Below are 22,933 nucleotides of genomic sequence, written 5' to 3'. Positions count from 1 at the left end.
GGGGGAGGAAGCCTAATTGCCCTCCGATTTTTTGGTTAATTAAAAAGGCAACTAGAATTTTTATTTTTTTACGAATATTTTTATTAGTAGAAGATTTACGTAACTTATAAATTAGCTTACGTAAAGAACTTTTGTATTCTCATATTTTTATTATATATATGAGGGGGCTCGCCCCCTTGTCAGATCCTCGCTCTTTACACTAAAGCTTAAATTTTGTCCCAATTCATTAAGAACGATCCCAGAATCACAAAAGCCGTAGAATAAATAGTTGAAATTGCTAAAAATACTTTAGCGTAAAGAGCGAGGTATTAGGAGGAGGTGAGCCCCTCAAATGGGTAATAATTTCTGTTTGTTTTAAGTTTTAATGCTGCTCCTTACTTCCAGCTGAAACAACTTTGTCATATTTATTTTTGCATTGTTTTTTTTTTAAATAATGCTAGTAAATCCTACGCTCCCTTCATGGAGATTTTCTTCCCCCATGACAAATCATTGATGGAAAGTTACCCCAGCATATCCCCCTCTTCTCAACCCCTCTCCCAACCAAAAAAATCCTCCTGAAAACGCCTGTACACTTCCCAATAACCATTGCTATATGTAAGCACTGGTCAAAGTTTGTAACTTGTTGCCCCTCCCACGGGGACTGTGGGGGAGTAAGTCGTCCCCAAAGACATAGTTATAAGGCTCTTCGACTACGCTGAATAAAATGGCTATCTCAGAATTTTGATCCATTGACTTTGGGAAAATAATTAGCGTGGGAGGGGGCCTAGGTGCCCTCCAATTTTTTTGGTCACTTGAAAAGGGCACTAGAACTTTTCATTTCCGTTAGAATGAGCCCTCTTGCAACATTCTAGGACAACTGGGTCGATACGATCAACCCTGGAAAAAAAAAACAACAAAAAAACAACAAAAAAACAAGAAAACAAAAAAAAACAAATAAACACGCATCCGTGATCTGCCTTCTGGCAAAAAATACAAAATTCCACATTTTTGTAGATAGGAGCTTGAAACTTCTACAGTAGGGTTCTCTGATACGCTGAATCTGATGGTGTGATTTTCGTCAAGATTCTATGACTTCTAGGGGGCATTTTCCCCTATTTTCTAAAATAACGTAAATTTTCTCAGGCTCTTAACTTTTGATGGGTATGACTAAACTTGATCAAACTTATATATTCAAAATCAGCATTAAAATGCAATTCTTTTGATGTAGGTATTGGTATCAAAATTCCATTTTTTAGAGTTTTGGTTACTATTGAGCCGGGTCGCTCCTTACTACAGTTCGTTACCACGAACTGTTTGAAAGTCCCTGCGTTCGAACTGAGATATTATTTAAAACTAATTCTGGTTTTGAATTAAAAAATTAATGTTATTGCAAAGACATCATAAAGATTTTCTGCAGTTTTTATAATCACTTTAGTGATTCTCAACTGAAAACTAAAACATAAGAAAATTTGATTTTTTCAATGGAAATCAGAAACAACGGTTGTAGGGATAAGAACTTCGGGAGTTGGGCCAAAAACAGTTTGATTCCAGGAGACAATTATAAATATGAACAAAAAGATCATTCAAAACTAATTTCAAAATTTTCACGTATTTTCCTGGTTTGATTTAAAAGATTAATATTATTATTCAGACACCATAAATATTTTTGAAGTTTATATAATAGCTTTAGCGATTCTTAACTGAAAATTAAATAAAAAAAAACAAGTTTTTTTAACTGAAAGTAAGGAGCGACATTAAAACTTAAAACGAACAGAAATTACTTCGTATATGAAAGAGGCTGCTTCCTCATCAACGCCCCGCTCTTTACGCTAAAGTTTGACTCTGTCTCTCAATTCTTCTTTTTAAAACAGTAAAAACCTTTAGCATAAAGAGCGGGACGTTGATGAGGAAGCAGCCTCTTTCATATACGAAGTAATTTCTGTTCGTTTTAAGTTTTAATGTCGCTCCTTACTTTCAGTTAAAAAAACTTGTTTTTTTTTATTTAATTTCTGAACGTTTTTGAATCAATGCATGTTTTGATTTTGGCTCTCCGCAGAGGAATAATTTAAACGAAATTTGCATTTTTTTTTTTTTTTGGCTAAATGGCATTCTCATAATTTTTATCGAATGATTCTGAGAAAAAAAGAGCGGGGGAGGAAGCCTAGTTGCCCTCCGATTTTTTGGTTAATTAAAAAGGCAACTAGAACTTTTAATTTTTTACGAATATTTTTATTAGTAAAAGATTTACGTAACTTATAAATTAGCTTACGTAGAGAACTTTTGTATTTTCATATTTTTATTACATATATGAGGGGGTTCGCCCCCTTGTCAGATCCTCGCTCTTTACACTAAAGCTTAAATTTTGTCCAAATTCATTAAGAATGACCCCAGAATCACAAAAGCCGTAGAATAAATAGTTTAAATTACTAAAAATACTTTAGCGTAAAGAGCGAGGCATTAGGAGGAGGTGAGCCCCTCAAATGGGTAATAATTTCTGTTTATTTTAAGTTTTAATGCTTTTCCTTACTTCCAGCTGAAAGAACTTTCTCATATATATTTTTTCATTGTTTTTTTTTTAAATAATGCTAGTAAATCCTGCACTCCCTTCATGGAGATTTTCCTCCCCCATGACAAATTATCGATGGAATGTACCCCCAGCATATCCCCCTCGTCTTAACCCCTCCCCCAACCAAAAAAATCCTCCTGAAAACGCCTGTACACTTCCCAATAACCATTACTGTATGTAAGCATTGGTCAAAGTTTGTAACTTGTTGCCCCTCCCATGGGGACTGTGGGGCAGTAAGTCGTCCCCAAAGACATAGTTATAAGGTTTTTCGACTACGGTGAATAAAATGGCTATCTTAGAATTTTGATCCGTTGACTTTGGTAAAATAATTAGCGTGGGAGGGGGCCTAGGTATCCTCCAATGTTTTTGGTCACTTAAAAAGGGCACTAGAACTTTTCATTTCCGTTAGAATGAGCCCTCTTGTAACATTATAGGACAACTGGGTCGATACGATCACCCCTGGGAAAAAAAAACAAAAAAAAAAAAACAAAAAAAAAATAAACACGCATCCTGATCTGCCTTCTGGCAAAAAATACAAAATTCCACATTTTTGTAGATAGGAGCTTGAAACTTCTTCAGTAGGGTTCTCTGATACGCTGAATCTGACGGTGTGATTTTCGTTAAGATTCTATGACTTCTAGGGTGTGTTTCCCCCTATTTTTTAAAATAACGCAAATTTTCTCAGGCTCGTAACTTTTGATGAGTAAAACTAAACTTGATGAAACTTATATATTTAAAATTAACATTAAAATGTGATTCTTTTGATGTAGGTATTGGTATCAAAATTCCATTTTTTAGAGTTTTGGTTACTATTGAGCCGGGTCGCTCCTTACTACAGTTCGTTACCACGAACTGTTTGATTAAAATAAAAATAAAAATTTGTTGTTTTTTTTCAATGGAAATATAAGACAACGGTTATAGTGATAGGCACTTTTTGAGTTAAGTCAAAACCAATTTCAAAAATTTAAGGTAATTTTCTGGTTTCAATTAAAAAGTTAATACTATTGCTCAGATACTATAAATATTTTATAAGTTTAAATAATAACTTTAGTGGTTCTGAACTGAAAACTAAAAAAAAATTGAATTTTTTTCGATGAAAACATAAGACTATAAATAAGGTTATAGAGATTAGCACTTTAAGAGTTAGGCCAAAGGAATTTGGTTCCAGGAGACAAATATAGCTTTGAATTTAGAGATTATTTAAAACTAATTTCAAAATAACGTATAGGAGAACCAGGGAAATAAATAGGGTGGGGTCTGAAGGCCCACCCCTGTCTGAATCCTTAGGTTTGTGCAATGGTTTGTGTGATTTATAACATTTTTCATTTAAATTTGCCATTTTTAGAATTTGTGCGCCCCCATCTTCATTTACGCACTTCTCAAAGCTAATGGCCCTATCTTCTCTTTATATTAATCCTCTCATTGAAAGAGACCCTTGGGGATACGTTATACTGAATTTTTCTCTACAAAACGGTGAAAAACCCAAGTTAATTTGCAGTTTTTTAAGGTCTAACACTATTTTTTGGCCTTTTCTACCGGACTGAAGATGAAATAGTATTTCCACCTATGCAATCAGATGCTTATTTCTCTCTTGAGTAAAGTGTGAGAATATCATATACATGATACATTTTTTAATTTTGGCCACGATTTATATAGCAAATGTAATATGCATTTGATTCAAAACCTGATTCTGTAAACTGTTAATACCCAAAGATAGTTTCCTGGTTTTGTCATTGAGGATAGAGTGTCTTCAATCCAGCAACTCGTTTTATACCCTACCCCAATATTTTCCTTTACAGGTATCAAGCACTCCTGGGTCAAGGACAGAATGATGTTACAATCCTCCGTGAGAGATTGAATTACAGGCTCAGACAAAGATAATCTAGGCCAGTCGGATTTTGTCCTATAAGAAGGGAATTATAAAGTCAATTCTTTGGTAAGTTGTGGAGGAATTTATCTCGAATGGCTCTAAGTTTATATTCAAATTTACTAACAGCAGTCAAACTTTTCCAGAAATGCTTTAATCCGTCATCGTTATGAGTAAGCAACATAGTCTATATACGTAGTCTATATAATTATTCTATATAAGTTTGTCTATGTAAGTAATCTATATAAGTAGTAAACGTGCAAAAGCCAGACCTCATTTGGCATCCTCCAAAAATTGTGAAGAATTGTATTTTATGGAAGCTTCGAGTCTTTACTATCCAAGTTTAAATGAACGAGTAAATGAGTACTTATCTCCAATTTAAAAACAGCAATTAACAAACTGAGCCTGAATATATCAGAGGCACCGGTGTAGAGCTGCCTAAGTAAAGAGCCATTTGCCGTATATGTATTTTTCCTCCAACCACTTCGTGTTAAAGAGGCGGTCGTAGGAACTTGGTAGAGGGTTTGTTCGGTTGGAAATCGACGGTTCTAGTCCCCTCCTTAAGAACCAAAAGTGATTGGAGAGCAATCAGTCTCCTTCTATTTTGTTTTTGCTATTCAGCACTCGTTACTCCCCCAAGAAATCTGATCAAAATTTTGAGATTGCCCTTTTGTTTAGAATTGTCAAAAGGTCTACTTAATATACTTCTGGCCTTCACTACCTCTGAGACAAGGGTTGTATATTATGCTCATTGCCAGCTGCTACAAACAGGTTTTACAGACATTATTCTTGAGTATCCAGTAGCTTGGAACTTACAGGGATTGTTCTCTGAATCAACAGCGTCACTTTTTTTTGTGGGGAGCAGGTAACAAGTGCCACAAATAATGAATATTACCTGCAGTTTAAAGAAAGGTTTAATAAACAACATCTTGGATTTCAAGTGGCTCAAAGAATTGATAGCCTTCTCCCCCCCCCTACAAAAACGGGACTCAATAAAGGCTAACAAATTTTTTCCGGACGGCTCAAAATTCTGGATTGAGCTAAGGTCATATCAGTAAGGGGCAGCTTCTTATGGAAAGTGGGGTCTTAGAAGCTTGGGAAGGTGTTGATATGATTAGAAAATGAAAGATCTAGAGCTGGTCTTGAGGGTTCAAAAGTGATTGGAGGGCAATCAATCCTTTTTCTGCTACCCAGTCCTCAATAAGACCCAATATATTTAATCAAATTTTAAGACAGCTACTTTCTTTCAAAATGTAGTTTACAAACATCAAAAACCAGATGAACAATAAGGTATTCCTTCCGGAAAACAGTGGAATTCTAATTTAACTGAATATTTCGGTCCTATGTCCAAGGGCCGTCCTCAGTAAAACATAAAAATGTAAAAGAAAAAAATTTTACTGCAACATGCAACCAATAAAACTAAATTATTTTTTTTTTAAACACTCCCTCTTACTTCAGTGAAGTTCAACAGGACTGATAAATAAAATGAGGTGAAACATGGCAATTCATTGGAATGAAAGAAGAATAATCAAAAAGACTTTCTTATTGCTAATCTTATTTTTTGGCAGCTAACCTTAAAGGCCTTTTTGTAACTGGCTCTTTGTTAATGTCTACTGTTTTCTTTTAATATTTTGTAAGACTTTTTTTTTAAATTAAAATTGTGTATAGAACATTTAGTGAAGATTCCCCCAAGTCCCTATTTAAATATTATTATTAATTTTAAGTCCTCTTTGCACAAATTTTATACATCTATTTCCAACCCAGACGAAGTTGGGGCTAGTCTTGTTAATACCCTTTACAACAACCAAAAAAAGGTTAATTCTCCTGCCAATATAAAACCAGATAATTTGAATGACCTAAAAATTCCATATAATCTCCGTGAATACCTGCCCATTATTATAACTGAAGAAAATAAAAGTAATTTTCTCGTTGTAATGAATATGACAAATTACGACAAAAAAATTTATTCACATCTAAATGACAAAACTACATATACGGCTATAGCCCCCCATCATACTGATCAGTTTGCTAAAAAAAAAATTATAAATGAATTAAAAAATCTAAAACAAAATAGAAAAATTACCCCTCAATAATGCAATAAAATTTCCCCCGTGATAGCTTTTGTCCGAAATTTTTTGGTCTACCAAAATTAAATAAGCAAGCCATTCCCTTTATTTAAAAAATCATACGTATGTAATTCGATAGATCTAGTCAAATAACTCAAAAACGTAAGTATCTCAGAAAATACAATTATAACAGTTTTGACATTGTTTCAACGTTTACAAATATGGATGTAACAGTATTGAGCATTTATTAGAAATTAAGATAAGTGAAAATTATTAGTTAATAGAAGTTTCAGCAACAGAAATAGATTGCGAGTTCTTAATTTCCTTAGTTAAACTCTGTAACAAGTATTCAATGCACTTCCAACTCCGTAATTCTTTTTGCCAGCAAATATAGGGCTTCTCGATGGGAACCGCCCCCTCCGGGTTACTTGCTAATATATATGTAGAACTTATTGAAAATTGGGTGTTAAATTCATATTCCTTGAAACGTATCTTTTGGGGACGTTAAATAAATGACAGAATGTCGCGATGGAACTATGGGGTAATGAACTTAGAGGTTTCTTAGATCACCTTAACATATACGACAGAAATTATAATTTACCTTAGAAATTGAAATTACAAACAAAATCTCATTCCTAGATGTGTTAATTATTTTAGTACAGATAAACTTGATTTTACTATTTACAGAAAACCAACACAAAACAATAGATATTTACATTTTAAATCAAACCAGCACCCACAAGTTAAAGGAGCTGCCGTAGTATCTCTCGCCGATCGTGCCCTAAACATTTGTTCTTATTCCCACATCACAGCAGACCTAAACTTTATCAGGGGCATACTTTTTGGAAACGGGAAAAGACACTCCCATAAAATCAATGGTAGTTTCCCATGTGAAAATCCTGATAAACACTCAAACATAATTTACCTCCCATACATCCCAAAAATCACTACGGATCTTAAAAAGTTTTGACACAAAATAATCCGTATGTAGTATTTACCAATAATTTCAATATCATAAATTTCCTAAATTTTGGTACAGAAAAGACCCCAGTTACTCGCCAAAGAGGGATCTATCAAACACCATGCGACTGTTCTGTCAAATTTCTGTCAAATGTGATAAAAGAAAACCTAACTTCATTTTCCCCGTAATTTCCCCGTGAAATTCCGTCATCCATTTAACGTCCCCAAAAGATAGTTTCAAGGAATATGAATTTAATACCCAATTTTTCAATTAGTTCTACATATATACATATATATCTACATATCTACATATATAGTTCTGCAAGTAACCCGGAGAGGGCTGTTCTCATCGAGAAGCCCTATATTTGCTGGCAAAAAGAATTACGGAGTCGGAAGTGCATTGAATACTTGTTACAGAGTTAAATCAGGGTCATTAAGAACTCACATCAATTCCTGTTGCTGAAACTCCTATTAACTGATAATTTTCATTTATTTTAGTTTCTAATAAATACTCGATACTGTCACATCAATATTTGTAAACATAGAAACAATGTGGATTCTGCTTATAATTGTATTTTGTGAGATGCTTGCGTTTTTGAGTTTTTCGATTAAATCTATCAAATTACATATGTATAATCTTTAGAATAAAGCAAAGGTTTGAAGGCTGTGCATAGTTATTCTCCATTATTGGAGGTGGGGGCTTTCGTACAAGCTATGATGGGCTTTAAGGGTATGCATTGCTTCTGTAATTTTGGTAGACCATAAAACTTTAGACAAAAGCTACCACAGAGGGAAAATTTATTGTATAATTGTGGGGTAAATTTGCCATTTGTTGTAGATTTTTTAATTCATTTAAATTTTGCTAGCAAACTCATAAATAAATAAATCTGTCGTATCCCTATCAACAAAAGTTCTGTTTTAGTTATAATAATGGATGGGTCTTCCTGCAGATTAGATAGAATTTTTAGGTCATACAAATTATCTGGTTTATTGGTTTATCTGGTTTATTATATTGGCAGGAAAATTAACCTTTTTTGTTGAAAAGGGTAGCAATAAGACTAGCCCTGACTTCCTTTGGGCTGGAAATAGATGTATAAAATTTGTGCAAAGAAGACTCTAGAGAGGAAATTAAAATTACCAAAGGAAGTTTGTTTTTAAAAAAAGAGAATTTTAGACCTTTTTCGAAAGTTTGAATTTCCTTTAGCTCAAGTGTTCTAGATGACAGATTAACAACAGCCGGTCCGAGAGTGAATCTTGGAGTATAGAAAGGGTTATTCATCGAAGATTCCTATTTTAGGTTTTCCAATTTTTTAATAAATCATTCCCTTTACAAGCAAAACCATGATAAAATAAATTTATTTCCAATCTAGGTACCTGGCTAAAATGAACAGAAATCAGATATTTCAAAAAAAAAAATTTTAAACATTTTCTTTCAGAGGAAATAGTGTATCTTTTTTGATTTTTGGTCTTTAATAATATGTATTAATTTTTTTAAGTGTAATGTATGAGTAAGTTGCTCTTCTTTCCTGGTATTGAAGCATGATCTGAATCTTATAGACTTGGGAATAAGATTTTCAAGACATTTCGAGACACTTCAAAGCATTTTTTAAGCATTTTTCTCTAAGAGGTTTTTCAAGACGTTTCAGGACATTTCAAGACGTTTTTTTAGACATTTTTGTTCAAGACATTTTTCAAGACATTTCAAGAGGTTTTTAAGGCATATTTCTTCAATAATTTTTCTAGACGTTTCAAGACATTTCAAGACGTTTTTTAAAACTTCTATTCTCTTCAATGCGTTTTTCTTTATTATTTATTTAGTTTTCATGTAATAGGGGAATGTCTACATGTCCTAAGGATGCCCCATTTACATGTGAAATGCTAGACTTGGGGCCCGTCAGAAAATCCCCGCTTGTAACTGAGGAGGGCAATGAGATGGTATGTAATGACATCGCAAACGTGGGATCTTACACAATACTTTACGAGATTTCCTTTTCTTCAAGATTTCTTTTCTTGCTGTTAGAGATAAGAGAGAGGGTTGCTGTTAGAGATAAGTCTAAGCAATATTAAAAGGTATTTCTGAAAGGTCCTCATGAAAGTCCCTCATTTCTTTTAACTAAATTTTAGATTTCAGTCCCCTCCCACCGGTGACATATTCATTTAAAACATTCACCTTAACTTTAAGTTTTAGAGCATGTCAGTCCAAGAAATTCACACCACTGTGGCAATATGCAGCTGCCCCGTGACAACCCTATGATATGCATTATCATTCCTAAGATATGTCCAGACATTTTTTTGATAAAAATTTATGCTTAAAGTCCATTGATTTCGTGGTTTCTTAAGCAAACCCTTTTGCTGTGCCCCTAAAACACTTCACACCCACCTCCGTTATATTTGTCATTTTATCTGAGGTATTTTCAAGCTTTTTCACAAAAATAAGCTTATAAATCTAAGATTGAACACTGTTTTTATTAGAACAGTGGGACTTAACATTTCATTGTTAGAATGTGATAGTCCAATGCAATTCACACCACTTAGAATTAAAGACATTTCTTGAACGAACCTTCTTCTTATTTCCAATAGTTTTATGAAAATTGATTGCATGATAACACCCTGAGGTCCAGGTCATCATCATGTGGTTGTGTGTGTGTGAGTGGGTGTCTATGTTTGTTTCTTCCTCTCTGTGTTTTCGTCTCTCTCTCCGTGCCTGTGTGTCTGGCTTTGTTTGCCTTAGTAGTCGTGTGTGTGTTTCTTCCTCTGTGTGTTTTCGTCTCTCTCTCTCCGTGCCTGTGTGTCTAAATGTGTGTGACTGTGTGTCTTACTTTGTATGGTTGTGTGTGTGTGTGTATTTGTGTGGGTATTTCTTCCTCTGTGTGTTTTTGTTTCTCTCTCTGTGCCTATGTGTCTGGCTTTGTGTGCCTACGTGTGTGTGTGTTATCCCTCTGTGTGTTTTTGTCTTTCTCCGTGCCTATTTCTGTGACTATGTTGGTGTTTTTCCATCTGTTTTTTTTTCTTTCTCTTTCTCCCTGCCTGTGTGTCTGACTGTTTGTGTCCCTGTCTGTCTTCTGTCTGACAGTATGGATGTGTGTGTGTGTGTGTTTGTTTTTCCCTCTGTGTCCTTTTGTCTCTCTCTCCGTGCCTGTAACCACTTCAAATAGTTACCGCGAACTCCAAGGGACTGTAGACGTTTGAGTAGAATATTAAAATCCACTGTATCGAATGCTTTTCTTAAATCGATAAAAATAGTCAAAGGGATTTACAGTATCACAAAGAAGATACACAACGTCATTTCATTGCTGGAACTTGTACAATTTGGTTCGCTAAGCACTATTTGTTGTTGCATACACAGTTGCTATACCATGTCTGACTTGTATCTTTGATTTGCCTGTGTGTCTTGTTTTATGTAGTCTAGTTATGGCCTACACTGAAGTCCGTGCTGGTATTTGCACAATTTGGCTTGCTACGCACTATTTGTTGTTTAATACGTAGTTGCATACTTACATCTGACTTTTATCTTTAATTTACATTTGTATCTTTTTGCTTTATTTTAATTGGAGGTGAGTCAATACCCGAAACAAGCATTGACTCTATACTTGCACATTTTAGTATGCATCATCTATTGTTTAATCAATTCCTGCTACTTTATTTGGCTTTTGTGTTCAACTACAACTTCTTCGTTTTAAACGCTTTTATTTAATTCAGTATTTTTAGAAATCCAGATGTTCAAATATCAATCACATACACGTTGAAAACATAAATATTCAATATTTATGAATAATACTTTAGCTGATGGTTGTTTGCAATAAAAGTATCAGTGGTCTCAGCATGAAATAGGGTAAATGACCTATTTTAGGGAAAGACCACTATTCTTTGGCATTTCGGAAAATAGAGATGGGTTTTTTGACCACTCCTGTTTACAGCGTGATGCAATGTGAGGGTAGAAACAAGCACCCTTCCTTTTCGGTGAAATTTTCACAAATAGGCGGTCAGCATAAATTGAAAATGCGATCTCTCTTTTGACAAGCCATTGACAAGAAAAATCACATTTAAAAAATATATAGATTTGTGATTTATGATTTATGGAATAAATATCAAGTTATAAAAGTTGCAGTTTTAGAATCAGAAGAAAATCAAGCTTCTGTTAATATTTGAATATATATAAAAATCAGATGTTTGTTTGTATGTCTGTTTGTCCGCATATGACGTCTGAATTATTTCATCACTAGCGGTTGGGGTGGTGCTTCGCGCCACCCCAACACCTAGTTGGTGGGGCGCTTCGTGCCCCCCAAGCCCCCCTCCCCCGCGCGTAAGTCGTTACGTGCCATATTAGTTACGCGCCATTGCAATTGTGTCCCTGTGTCCAACCTGTGAATAGAGATGGATATATATATATATATATATATATATATATATATATATATATATATATATATATATATATATATATATATGTGTGTGTGTGTGTGTGTGTGTGTGTGTGTTTTTAACTACGTAAAACATGCGAATATACAACATTCTTCGCTGTCCCATTGTCTGTGCATATAAATAGATTGTCAGGTTTACTGACTCTTGAACCTGCAACATATAATTTTCCATGGGAAAAACAATCCGTATTCAGATCTATAGCTCTCTGTGTCCCGGTCGTCATTTATATTCCCTGTGTCCCGGTCGTCATTTGTGTCCCGGTGTCCCAGTTTGTAATTTCTCTTTGAGTGTCCCGATCGTCATTTATATTCCCTGTGTCCCGGTCGTCATTTGTGTCCCGGTGTCGCGGTCTGTAATTTCTATTCGAACAATCCCTGTGTCCCGGTCGTCATTTATATATCCCGCCTGTGCCCACGGCGTCCCCGTTGTAGTTGTGTCCCTGTGTCCCGGTCGTCATTTATATTCCCTGTTTCCCGGTCGTGATTTGTGTCCGGGTGTCCCAGTCTGTAATTTCTCTTTGAGGTTCCTGGTCGTCATTTATATTCCCTGTGTCCCGGTCGTCATTTGTGTCCCGATGTCCCTGTATGTAATTTCATCAGTTGACAAACAACTTCATGACGCATACAGCTCAATCCTTATAATGACGTCAGTTGACAAACATGACGTCAGTCGGCACGCAAACATGACGTCACTCGACACACACACACACAGACAACTTATCTATCTATCTATCTATCTATATATATATATATATATATATATATATATATATATATATATATATATATATATATATATATATATATATATATATATATATATATATATATATATATTTACTAGCTGTTGGGGTGGCGCTTCGCGCCACCCCGACACCTAGTTGGTGGGGGCGCTTCGCGCCCCCCCAAGCCCCCCCGCGCGCGTAATTCGTTACGCGCCATATTAGTTACGCGCCATTGTAGTTGTGTCCCTATGTCCCACCTGTGATATATATATATATATATATATATATATATATATATATATATATATATATATATATATATATATATATATATATATATATAATGTATAACAACTGTAGAACAACCAATGTAATTGTTGTTTTTTTAATTAATTAAACCAATGTTAATTGTAGAACAACCAATGTAATTTACCTATTAGAATGTAATAAATGCTGCCTACAATATGTGGGGGAAACAACTAATAATATATATAAAAGATTTTCTGGACACAAGACAACAGTTAATAATGAAAAAACTAATAACTATCTAGTTCAACATTGTAGTAATGGTAAATGTTCCATATCAGATATAACTGTCACAATTTTAGAAAATTTAGAATTAGAAAATTTAAATAAAGAAGAGAAGAATAATAGACTACGTAAACAGGAGGATTTTTGGATCCATACTCTTGGTACAGCTTATCCTTTTGGGCTAAATGATCGTGTAGCAAAATATGGTGACATGTCTCATGTTGTTGTTAAATGTATTGATGGTTTTATGGACCATCCTTCTTTTACTTGTCCTACTAAACGTAAAAAACGATCGAGAGGACATAGGAAAAATAATAGAAAAAATGAATTAGATGTACATATGCTTTCTATAGATCTATGCCAGCTACTTGAATCTAGGGGTATGATTTCTGTAATAAAGTATCTAAATAATTTATCCAAGAGGAATTTAATCAAACTTTTCTGGATTGTTAAGAATAATACAGCTCTTGATTATAATTTTAAAGTAATATGTGATACAATTTGCATTCTAACCAAAACGAAATTTATTTCAAAAAAGAAAAAGTTCGATAAGATTAGTAATAAGGATAACAGATTATATTTACCTATTAATTTTACTTGTAAGCAGATTGAAGATATTAATTTACCAGAAATTTTAAATCAGCGGCATGTGAAACAGGCCCTTCCTAGTAATTTAAGTTATAATGATAGTCCAGTTTTAACTTATAAATTTTCAAAAACTATTGGGCAAATTATTTTTAATTATAATTTAATACTAAAAAAACTAGATAGCGATATAAATTGGGAACCGGTTTGTAATTGTAAGCAACTTGGCCCATTTGTAAATCCTACTTACAAACATGTTATAACAGGGGACTTGTCAATAATAAAGCAAGATGATCTTCAAATTATAATGAATAAAGGGGCTAATTTCCGTCTTTCTCATCATCTGAAACCATCGAGTGTTCTTGATGGCTTGGAAAATGATTTTGATTTATTTATTGATAAGTGGTGTAAGAAAGAGAATAAAAATAAAGAGAGTTTTCAAAGTTGGAAGAATTTAATTATTAGTAGAGTAAGAAATAAAATATATTCTAACTTAAAAAATAGTAACACTAAATCATTATTTTATAATGCGAAGATTAAACAAGCAATTGCTAATCTAAAGAATGAATTTGTAATTGTGCCAGTGGATAAAGCTAATAATAATTTTGCCATAATTTGTCAGAAGCTGTATTGTGATATCTTAAAAAGGGAGTTATGCACAACTAATGTTTATGAAAAGGTAAATATAGAGGATGAGAATTTAATTGAAAAGACTGAAGAAATACTTTTAAAAAATTTTAATATTAAAATAAATGACAATGATAAAAAGTTCCCTTTCCTATATTGGACTGTAAAATTTCATAAGAATTCCCCTAAACCACGGTTTATTGCTGGAGCAGCTAAATGTCCAACCCGCATTGCTGCTACTGACCTCTCTTTAATTTTAAAGGAAATTGTAAATAAACTTAAAACCTATTGTTCTGGTATTAAAAAATTTTCGAATTTTAATCCATATTGGAGTGTTAATAATTCACTGCAGGTGATAGATTCTTTAACAATGGTTTCAGCTAAAAGAATTGAGTCTTTCGATTTTGCGACAATGTATACTAATTTATCACTTAATTTAGTGTTTGATAATTTAAAAACTGTTATAAAGAAATCTTTCCTCTTATCTAGTAAAAGGTTCTTAAAAATAGACAGTTATAATAAAAAAGCCATATGGACAAACTGCTTTAATACTACAGTTAACTTGAGATGTTACAGCTTGGATATGATTTTTGAGTTATTGGAATTTGTTTTATACAATACTTATATAAGATTTGGGGGTGATTTGTACAAACAAATTATGGGAATTCCCATGGGGGGGGGGGGAATGCCAGCCCATTTATAGCTGACTTGTTTTTAAGTCAACTAGAATATAAATATATGATGGATAAGAATAATCCAATTAATTTAAAACATGCTTTGTCAAATAATAAAAGATATTTAGATGATATTTTGGTCTTAAATTGTAAGGATTTCATTGATATTTCTAAAAATATATATCCATCAGAGCTTATTTTTGAGCCTAGTCATGGCGCTGGTCATGAAGATCATTTCTTAGATTTAAATATTAATATTTGTGATAATAATAAATTAAGTTTTAAAATGTATAATAAAACGGATGATTTTGATTTTGAAGTGATTAGTTTCCCATTCCCTGAAAGTAATATACACTCAAATATCACATATTCAGCGTTTTTCTCACAGTTACTTCGTTATGCAAGGATTTGTAGTAATTATATTGATTTTAAAAATAGATGTAAAATCTTAAGCCAAAAATTGATATCAAGAGGTTTTTCTGCAAATAAATTAACTTGGCAATTTAAAAAATTTAGTTTTCATTATAACGAACTTTTAAATAAATATCAAAAGAATTATCTAGAAATACTTAAAGAAATTTTTAACTAATTTCGGAGGTTCGAGAAATGTTGTCACAGCGCCATTTATTTTGAATTGTGTTTCTAATTGAGCGGATTTTTTTTTAAAAATTAGCCACATGGTAAAGATGAATTCTATAATTGTTTAGTTCATTCAGGTTTTTTGCAATGTGTTAATATTTGTGATTTGGTAAAATTTATAATATTTAGTTTACCTATTGTTGCTAAAGGGAGGGATATATTAACAAGATAAGCTTGTTTTGGTTTTACTTGGTTGTTTTACATTTGCTGTTTTTTTTTCATAGGCATGTATTTTGGGGGTGATACCTGACGCGGGGATGCCATGGATATTCTGTGGTAGCCACAACACTGTGCTGGGTAGAGAATTTAGAGTGGCGAAACCCTATATAGGCCAGTGTATTCTCCTGATGAGCCCTTATGTTGGGTGTTGCCTCTGAATTATTTGTCTATATTATTTTTTATATTGTTCGGTAAATGACGACTTATACTTATTGACGACATGACTGCCTGTCCATGGATTATTCTTTATGGTTGATTGTGTGTGGCTATGCTGTTTGACCTATGTGATTGTATGGATGAGTAGGGTTAAGGCCTCATTCAAGTGCTGGTCTATATTAATCACTAATTTAGGAAAACAGTCTTCCTTTTCTCCTTCTGTCTTTTTTTTTTTTTTTTTTTTTTTTTTTTTTTTTTTTTTTTTTTTTTTGTGTTTGTGCTGTAGCATTGGTGATTTCTCTTTTCATGATATATATATATATATATATGTTTTTAACTACGTAAAACTTGCGAATATACAACATTCTTTGCTGTCCCATTTTCTGTGCATATAAATAAATTGTCAGGTTTACCGACTCTTGAACATGCAACATATAATGGTCCATGGGAAAACAATCCGTATTCAGATCTATACCTCATGATTCTAATGATTGCCCTTGAGCTTTGTTGATGGTGATTGCTAATCGACCATTTCCCTGAGTCGCCATCGTCATTTATATATCCCCCTATGCACCCCGGCGTCCCCTTTGTAGTTATGTCCCTGTGTCCCGGTCGTCATTTATATTCCCTGTGTCCCGGTCGTCATTTGTGTCCCGGTGTCCCAGTCTTTGATTTCTCTTTGAGCGTCCCGGGCGTCATTTATATTCCTTTCATCCCGGTATACATTCGTTTTTGAATTGGTATATGATGAAATAAATTTTTAATTTTTTCCCTTTTTTTCCTTTTAGTTTTTTGTTATTGGTATTGACCTTTTTTTAGGTTTTTTAGTTTTTTTCTTTTTAGTTTTTTTTACTTTTTTTATTTTTATTTATATTTTTTTAGTTTTCTTTTTCTCCTTTATTTTTCAGTTTTTTTCCTTTTTTTAGTTTTTTTTTTCTTTTTTAGTTCTTTTAGTTTTTACCTTTTTTAGTTTTTTTTAGTTTTTTAGATGAATTCTTTTTAGTTTTTTATCTTTTTTTCTTTTTAGTTTTTTATTGGTTTTTACCTTTTTTTTTTAGCTTTTTTAGTTTTTTTTTCGTTTTTTCTTTTTACTTTTTTTTAGTTTTTATCTTTTTTATATTTTTTTTATTTTTATTTTTAATTTTATTAGTTTTCTTTTTCTCTTCTATTTTTCAGTTTTTTCCTTTTTTTTAATTTTTTTTTAGTTTTTAGTTTTTTAAGTTTTTTTCCTTTTTTTAGTTTCTTTAGTTTTTTTAGTTTTTCGGCTTTTTTATTTTTTTTATTAGTTTTTAGTTTTTTTTTGTAGTTTTTGCCTTTTTTTAGTTTTTTCAGTTTTTTTTTTAGTTTTTAGTTTTTTACCTTTTTTAGCCTAACCAGGATTTGAACCTGGGACCTTCATTCTCCGTTCTGACACCCTCTCTCACCGAGTGACTACTCCAGTATGTTCATTTTGGTGTTTTAAATGGTATATTATTAACCAAATTAATGTGTTTTACAATATACTAAGCATCGTCATAACAAAAATGACAACAACTAATTTCATGACGTCAGCCGACACAGAAACATGACGTCACCTGATCCACAGACAGACAACTTATTTTTATATATATAGAAGATAAATAAGTTGTCTGTCTGTGGATCGGTGGATCAGGTGACGTCATGTTTCTGTGTCGGCTGATGTCATGAAATTAGTTGTCGTCATTTTTGCTTTGACGGTGACGTCATTCAAGATATTTAAGACATATGTTCACGTAGAAATCTATTAATGTTTAAGTTTACAATGACTGATGAACTTACCATGGCAAAAGCCGATGAAGATGCTCAAAGAGTCTATGCCAAAAAACTTGCTGATAGAGAAAGTCAGAAAAGAAAGCGTGCCGAGGAATCAAAAGAACAGCAAGGAAACAGGCTTGAGGCTAAAAACGCAAAACCGCGCAGTTAGATGAAGATCCACCTCGACAGCGAGAGTCAAAACATATCAAAACTGAAAATGATAGTGAAGATGATTGGGTTTGGGATTTTGACTTGGATAAGGTCATCAATGCCTACCAGATTTTAGTTAAAAAAAACGAAGGTTCGGCGATATGTATTTCATAGTGATGCTGAAAAATAAAGAAGAAGAAGAAAACTGAAAAAAGAAAAAAATGTAAAAATCATGACGACCGGGACACAGGGAATATAAATGACGACAAGGACACGCTGAAAAATAAAGAAAAAAAAAGAAAACTGAAAAAAGAAAAAATGTAAAAAACTAAAAAATACTAAGAAGAAAAAACACTCAAAGAGAAATTACCGACCGGGACACAAATGACGACTGGGACAGAGGGAATAAAAATAACGACCGGGACACTCAAAGAGAAATTACAGACTGGGATACCGGGACACAAATGACGACCGAGACACAAGGAATATAAATGACGACCAGGACACAGGTATTTAAGAATATCGTTCAAAGACTAATTTTTAATTGTAAGAGGACCGTTGAAAGAGAAATTACTAATTGTAAAATGACTGAAGAACATACAATGGCAACACCCGAGGATGCTGCTCAAAACGAATGTATTCAAGCCGAAGTAGCTGAGTTGGTAAAGCGTTATGTTTCAGGTTCTAGGTCCGAGAGGCTCCAGGTTTGAACCTTGACTTAAGACATATGTTCACGTAGAAATCTATTAATGTTTAAGTTTACAATGACTGATGAACTTACCATGGCAAAAGCTGATGGTTATGCTCAAAGAGTCTATGCCAAAAAACTTGCTGCTGATAGAGAAAGTCAGAAAAGAAAGCGTGCCGAGGAATCAAAAGAACAGCAAGGAAACAGGCTTGAGGCTAAAAACGCAAAACCGCGCAGTTAGATGAAGATCCACCTCGACAGCGAGAGTCAAAACTGAAAATGATAGCGATGATGATTGGGTTTGGGATTTTGACTTGGATAAGGTCATCAATGCCTACCAGATTCTAGTTAAAAAAACGAAGGTTCGGCGATATGTATTTCATAGTGAAGCTGAAAAATAAAGAAGAAGAAGAAAACTGAAAAAAGAAAAAATGTAAAAATCATGACGACCGGGACACAGGGAATATAAATGACGACCAGGACACGCTGAAAAATAAAGAAAAAAAAGAAAACTGAAAAAAGAAAAAATGTAAAAAACTAAAAAATACTAAAAAGAAAAAACACTCAAAGAGAAATTACCGACCGGGACACAAATGACGACTGGGACAGAGGGAATATAAATAACGACCGGGACACTCAAAGAGAAATTACAGACTGGGATACCGGGACACAAATGACGACCGGGACACAAGGAATATAAATGACGACCAGGACACAGGTATTTAAGAATATCGTTCAAAGACTAATTTTTAATTGTAAGAGGACCGTTGAAAGAGAAATTACTAATTGTAAAATGACTGAAGAACCTACAATGGCAACACCCGAGGATGCTGCTCAAAACGAATGTATTCAAGCCGAAGTAGCTGAGTTGGTAAAGCGTTATGTTTCAGGTTCTAGGTCCGAGAGGCTCCAGGTTTGAACCTTGGCTTTAGCATTAATACAAAAGAAGAAAAAAACAAAAAAAAGGTAAAAACTACAAAAAAACTAAAAAGAAAAAAAAAAATATATATATATATATATATATATATATATATATATATATATATATATATATATATATATCTATATATATAAAAATAAGTTGTCTGTGGATGGATGGATGGATGTGTCAGGTGACGTCACCTGAAAAAACTGGATCAGGTGACGTCAAAACTGAAAAAACTAAAAAAAGGCAAAAACTACAAAAAAAACTAAAAACTAATAAAAAAAATAAAAAACGCTAAAAAACTAAAAAAACTATAAAGGTAAAAACCAATAAAAAACTAAAAAAAAACTGAAAAAACTAAAAAAAGGCAAAAACTACAAAAAAAAACTAAAAACTAATAAAAAAAGTAAAAAAGCTAAAAAACTAAAAAAACTAAAAAAAGGTAAAAAACTAAAAAAATAAAAAATAAAAAAAACTAAAAAAAAGGAAAAAACTGAAAAATAGGCTAAAATAAAGGTAAAAACCAATAAAAAACTAAAAAAAAAAAGGAAAAAACTAATAAATGACGACACTCAAAGAGAAAAAAAAGGCAAAAACTACAAAAAAAACTAAAAACTAATAAAAAAAATAAAAAAGCTAAAAAACTAAAAAAACTAAAAAAAGGCAAAAACTACAAAAAAAACTAAAAACTAATAAAAAAGCTAAAAAACTAAAAAAACTAAAAAAAAGGCAAAAACTACAAAAAAACTAAAAACTAATAAAAAAAATAAAAAAGCTAAAAAACTAAAAAAACTAAAAAAACTAAAAAAAGGTAAAAAACTAAAAAAACTAAAAACTAAAAAAAACTAAAAAAGGTAAAAACTAAAAGAACTAAAAAAGAAAAAAATAAATGACGACACTCAAAGAGAAAGCGACCAGGACAAAAGGAATGTTCGATTAGCAATCAACAAAGCACCGGGACACAGGGAGTATAAATGACGACCCGGGGGAAACAGGGGGATATAAATGACGACCGGGACAAAAAAACTAAAAAGAAAAAAAAACTAAAAACTAATAAAAAAACTAAAAAATCTAAAAATCTAAATAAGCTAAAAAAGAAAAAAAAAGGAAAAAAATAAAGGAGAAAAACAAAACTAAAAAACGAATGTATATACAGACCGGGACACCGGGATACAAATGACGACCGGGACCCGGGACACAGGGAATATAAATGACGACCGGGACACAGGGACACAACTCCGGTACACCGGGATACAAATGACGACCGGGACACAGGGAATATAAATGACGACCGGGACACAGGGACACAACTACAACGGGGACACCGGGGGAAACAGGGGGATATAAATGACGACCGGGACAAAAAAACTAAAAAGAAAAAAAACTAAAAACTAATAAAAAAACTAAAAAATCTAAAAATCTAAATAAGCTAAAAAAGAAAAAAAAAGGAAAAAAATAAAGGAGAAAAACAAAACTAAAAAACGAATGTATATACAGACCGGGACACCGGGATACAAATGACGACCGGGACCCGGGACACAGGGAATATAAATGACGACCGGGACACAGGGACACAACTACAACGGGGACACCGGGGGAAACAGGGGGATGTAAATGACGACCGGGACACCGGGACAGGGAATGGTCGATTAGCAATCACCATCAACAAAGCTCAAGGGCAATCATTAGAATCATGAGGTATAGATCTGAATACAGATTGTTTTCCCATGGACCATTATATGTTGCATGTTCAAGAGTCGGTAAACCTGACAATCTATTTATATGCAAAGACAATGGGACAGCAAAGAATGTTGTATATTCGCAAGTTTTACGTAGTTAAAACCATATATATATATCTATCTATATTCACAGGTGGGACATAGGGACACAACTACAATGGCGCGTAACTATTATGGCGCGTAACGACTTACGCGCGCGGGGGGGCTTGGGGGGGGGGCGCGAAGCGCCCCCACCAACTAGGTGTTGGGGTGGCCCGAAGCGCCACCCCAACAGCTAGTATATAAAAATAAGTTGTCTGTCTGTGGATGTGTGGATGGATGTGTCAGGTGACGTCACCTGAAAAAACTGGATTAGGTGACGTCAAAACTGAAAAAACTAAAAAAAAGGCAAAAACTACAAAAAAAACTAAAAACTAATAAAAAAAATAAAAAAGCTAAAAAACTAAAAAAACTATAAAGGTAAAAACCAATAAAAAACTAAAAAAAAACTGAAAAAACTAAAAAGAGGCAAAAACTACAAAAAAAAAACTAAAAACTAATAAAAAAAGTAAAAAAGCTAAAAAACTAAAAAAACTAAAAAAACTAAAAAAAGGTAAAAAACTAAAAAAAATAAAAAATAAAAAAAAACTAAAAAAAGGAAAAAACTGAAAAATAAGCTAAAATAAAGGTAAAAACCAATAAAAAACTAAAAAAAAAAAGGAAAAAACTAATAAATGACGACACTCAAAGAGAAAGCGACCAGGACAAAAGGAATGTTCGATTAGCAATCAACAAAGCACCGGGACACAGGGAGTATAAATGACGACCAGGACATAAGTAAAAAAAAAAACTATCTATATATATAAAAATAAGTTGTCTGTGGATCTGTGGATCGTGGATCAGGTGACGTCACCTGAAAAAACTGGATCAGGTGACGTCAAAACTGAAAAAACTAAAAAAAGGCAAAAACTACAAAAAAAACTAAAAACTAATAAAAAAAATAAAAAAGCTAAAAAACTAAAAAAACTAAAAAAAGGCAAAAACTACAAAAAAAAACTAAAAACTAATAAAAAAGCTAAAAAACTAAAAAAACTAAAAAAAAGGCAAAAACTACAAAAAAACTAAAAACTAATAAAAAAAATAAAAAAGCTAAAAAACTAAAAAAACTAAAAAAAGGTAAAAAACTAAAAAATAAATAACGACCGGGACACAGGGACACAACTACAACGGGGACACCGGGGGAAACAGGGGGATATAAATGACGACCGGGACAAAAAAACTAAAAAGAAATAAAAACTAAAAACTAATAAAAAAAACTAAAAAATCTAAAAATCTAAATAAGCTAAAAAAGAAAAAAAAAGGAAAAAAATAAAGGAGAAAAACAAAACTAAAAAACGAATGTATATACAGACCGGGACACCGGGATACAAATGATGACCGGGACCCGGGACACAGGGAATATAAATGACGACCGGGACACAGGGACACAACTACAACGGGGACACCGGGGGAAACAGGGGGATAACCTGACAATCTATTTATATGCAAAGACAATGGGACAGCAAAGAATGTTGTATATTCGCAAGTTTTACGTAGTTAAAACCATATATATATATATATTTCTATATTCACAGGTGGGACATAGGGACACAACTACAATGGCG

General features: G+C 33.0%; 1 long non-coding RNA gene across 1 annotated transcript in view; it reads left to right on the top strand.

The window, feature by feature from the left end:
• Window positions 1–4,365: 4,365 nt before the first annotated feature.
• The window catches only part of LOC136039299 (uncharacterized), a 38,749-nt gene continuing 20,181 nt past the window's right edge, over window positions 4,366–22,933 (top strand). Inside the window, exon 1 of the long non-coding RNA XR_010620420.1 lies at window positions 4,366–4,481. This is a non-coding gene — a long non-coding RNA (uncharacterized LOC136039299). The remainder of the gene's footprint in view (window positions 4,482–22,933) is intronic.

The sequence above is a fragment of the Artemia franciscana genome, chromosome 19 (genome assembly GCF_032884065.1).
Source record: "Artemia franciscana chromosome 19, ASM3288406v1, whole genome shotgun sequence".
In the NCBI taxonomy this organism is placed as follows: domain Eukaryota; kingdom Metazoa; phylum Arthropoda; class Branchiopoda; order Anostraca; family Artemiidae; genus Artemia; species Artemia franciscana.
Note: the sequence above shows the minus strand (reverse complement) of the source record. Positions and strands in the feature narration are given on the sequence as shown.